Here is a 4252-nt window from a genome sequence, read left to right on the forward strand (position 1 = left end):
TTCTCATGAAGGTATTATTTTGTTTTCATTTTAACACATTATTTGTAAATTGTTAAAATATCTGTAGGGAATTACTGTTTTTCGGCATTACATTGGATGTGATTTTGAAACAGTAGTTGTATCTCGATGACTAAATTATTTTCTGATATCTGGTTTTAACTTTTTTCAGAAATGTTCGAAACAATTTCAACATTTGCATTCATCAACACTAGGTCTGACCACATTTGCTAAACAATTACGTCAGTAATAACAATATATTCTTTGTAAACATACCATTTCGTAAATTATAAATGATCTCTAATGTAAACTGAGTTTGAACTGAAAAAAGACAAGTGGTGTGTATTTGGCTTATCATTCGTTTTATTCTACCTTATGTATTGAAATTAACAATATGTTTTCAGGTTAATTAGTTAAAATGTAAACGTTTTGACTTGGTTTGATTTGATAATTAAAGTTTGATAATGGAAACGTTAATTCTTGCTTAACCGTTTGTTGTGTTTGAAAATGCTTCACTGAAATATATGTAACTGATGGTCAATCATCGAAGTGTCTGAAATTATCTAGCCGTTCTTCATTGTTTAATAAATATATTTAGCTTAGACTTTTTTGACTGATATAGAAAATAAACCATTAACCAAGAGATATGTAGCAATTAGAGTTATGAAAGTGGAAATATGTATAGCGGAAATTGGTAACTTTTTAAATAAAGTCTAAGAAGAATTAGAAATAATGATACTGATCGTAGTGAGGAAATTGATTATAATGGGAGTAAAAGTATGGCATCGAGGACTTTAAAGTATGGAATAATACTATGAACAAGAATTTGAAAAAAAGGAAAAATGAATGTGTCACTACTACTGGGACAAATTCTGTACAATGTGACGCCGCTAACCACAGTCTAAAATGGTTTTGTGGATTCCGGACGGAAAGCATGTATTTTCCTACTCAATGGTCGTTAATATCATGAACAAATAATTGCCGTTCTCTAGAACTCATTATTCGTTTTCCAGTATAACGATCAACCCAATAGTCAATGTAGCACGTCAGTTTAATTTACAGTTGGCAACGGCGGACACATGATTACATATTTATACAAGTTGCTTGCTGTTAAATTATCAGTAAACTTATTTTCCTTCCAATACATATTTAAATTCTATAGCAAACTCAACAATCATAAATGAGTAGAATGAGATCAGTTACCTCAAAGTGATAAAATATGTAGAATTACCTCATCTGCAAAATTCGTGAATTTATAAACCATAACTGATTATGGGGTTGTAATAAATAAAAACAGGTGACAAACAAGTTCCAGGCTTATAGTTAGTACACCTTTAACAATTCATTACTCGTAACTCACTTAATGATCCTTGTTCAAATTTGTGGAAAAAACTTTTGCACTAAATAATCACGTGCGAGTTACGAATGTCATATTTTTTAGAAATTGGTGTTGACAGAATCCTCTTCATCAATGTGAAGTGCAGTCAACAGCCTTGATTACTTGACAAGAAGTTTAGATTGATCTTACTACTAAGTGTTTTGATGGTATGGATCTCTTTAGATGGACCCATGTGTGTTATTATGGAGAACTGTTATTCCTTGATAGATTCCTGTCTCATCACACTATTACAATTAGAAAGTTAATCACTGAAATATTAGGGCTACCACCTATCTCATACAGATGAGTCACACCAGTTACTTAAGAATTACAGACTCCTTGTTTATGTATACCCTAATATAGTCTATTTTGATTAGGCAAATAGAAACCATTTGATCTGAATTGCAGTTATTAATATTGACTTTCATAAATATATTACGTTAAGTTTTCGAGGTGTATTAACCGTGACTAAAATCTCTCAGCTCATCATTTTATTACGTAACTACTTTATTCATTAGCAAATGTTGATGTAATGAATGATGAGCATTCAAGATATGGTTATTAAACGCTTTGATATCTGATGTCAAATAAAATTAAGAACAGATAAATCTACTAATTTTCTGCTTTTTTTGTTGTTGTCAAGGCTAGTTATTATATGTGACAAGTCATCACTAGTTCATTTCATTCAAAAAACGTAATCAATAAAACTGTTATGGTTTGTAAAGCTGGTAAAAAGGTTATTTAATTAAAAACCCTCAAACTACATCTTTCTGTTCACACTGTAATAAGTTCTTTTTTACTTAGACACTGATTATGTGATTTGTTCATAATTAATACGAAAAAAACAATAAAATATTGATCTTATATATGTGTCACATGTATTATGAATAATCAACAAAAACATCAGGGGTATTAGGAACAATTAAATCAAAACAGCTCTGTCGTTTATGTGAATTGTCAATGAGAGGTGCATTTGAACGGGCTGAATGAATTTTTCCCGATTGAGCATACTGGTTCTAGTAATAAAAATGAAAAAGTAAATTCAATCGAAATAACTTTAATTCAGCCTTAAGCTAGAGGATATCTTTTTGCAAAATGATCATCAATTGCAGAACAGTGAGTCTCCTTTACTAGTCGTAAAATGATGACATAAAACAACTAAATAATATACAAATAAACAGAAATAATTTACGTTTACCCCATATATATAGACTATACCGACGTCATAGTGTTGGAAGCAAACTGACATTTTAAATCTATGGTGGAAATATTATTAGAATTAGTTATCCTGATTTTTATTACATGTCGTTCTTGAATTTTCCACATAATCAAATTATTTTTTAATGGGCTTTTACAAACAATGACTACTTGTCTCCAGATTAATTTGGTTAAATTTTGCAGACTACCGTTAGCTTTAATGATTAAATATTATTGGTGTAGGATGTTTGTGGAGATCATGAATCTTCAAAGATTGGATAGGAAATTGGTCATGGTCAGATAACCACTGAATGCCTGGATAGATATCGCGTCCTAGTTTGGGACTCCTTAGCGGTGTACACCCAAGACCCTCCCACGAGGGGTGAAGAACATAGAAACATTGGTCTTGCTAGGGAAAGCTTAAACTTCAAACAACTAAACCAGCAACCAACGGTATTGGTGTATAGCTTCAATCACTTTACGATATTGCACAACCCTTGTTCATGGTCAGAGATGGATAAATATTTCGTACCATACATGGATGAACCCCACCGGTCATAGCTTCTCAGTAAAACTCCAGGATTTGGACTATGAATCTAATCACTATTGAACGCATAATTATCATCATCATATTGAATTTGGAAACGAAAACCATTGGAGCCAGCTCAGTGGTTTGTAGGTTAAACGTTCTCTCACGAGAACGTAGATCCTGGGTTCAGTTCCCGGATCTGGGTTCGTGGAAAACTGACGAGTCCTACCTAAGAACAGTCGACCGATTATCGCTTCCTGGTTTCCAGTTGTGGTTTAGCTAAGATCATTTCGTTATTTAAACTATGCTAATCCAATTTCTCTGTAGTTTATCTCTGCTAACGAAAATAGTCGTCAAAAATGTCTCATGAGAACAATGGAATTATCTTGATATCTGTTGAGATAAATTTTACAAATGCTGTGAAGTGTGGATAACTCATGTTAGCGTTTGTGATATAAAAGGCAAAGTACTGTGCAGAAAATTAAATCCTGTTTGGTGGAGTTACTTTTCCTGAGTTGCGTAGTTTAGTCATAAAGTTTTCACTGTCTTGCTAGCTAACATCATGAGCACAAACTTCGGCGAGTAGTACACTATTCATATATCTTTACATGACTGATAAACTTGATCTGTCGACTGACCATTATGAATTTTAATTCGAACAAGAAGGATAAAAGATTGATGATCACAAAAAAAGTTTTCGGAAGCATTCCAAAGACTATCTCAACGTATTTACTACAAGAGTGATTGAGTAGATAATAACTACTGGAAATATTTCCAAGTTTTGTTCAAATGAACAAATGGAGGTTGCTTGTTTATAACTGACATGGACAGCCCGGTATCTAGTTAAAATTTTCAACAATTAATAATCAGCAAAACAAAAAAAGTGGTTGTAAGTGATTTAACAATCAAGTCACGTATCCACTGTACTTGCTACCACAGACTGCGAAACGGTAAAAATATAACCTAACAAGCGGATCTCTTCATATTTTATCTATTCAATAGATCTGAGTTAAATGCTCTCATATAAACTGCGTTTGCGTAACCATGAAGTACACTGATACGCTAATTTAATATGGAACGTGACCTATTAAAATTACTATAATCTTAAGGTGATCACATTTTCCCTAGAATATAGCAAAAACGAAGCAGAC

Source organism: Schistosoma haematobium, chromosome 2 (assembly GCF_000699445.3).
Source record: "Schistosoma haematobium chromosome 2, whole genome shotgun sequence".
Taxonomy (NCBI): Eukaryota; Metazoa; Platyhelminthes; class Trematoda; order Strigeidida; family Schistosomatidae; genus Schistosoma; species Schistosoma haematobium.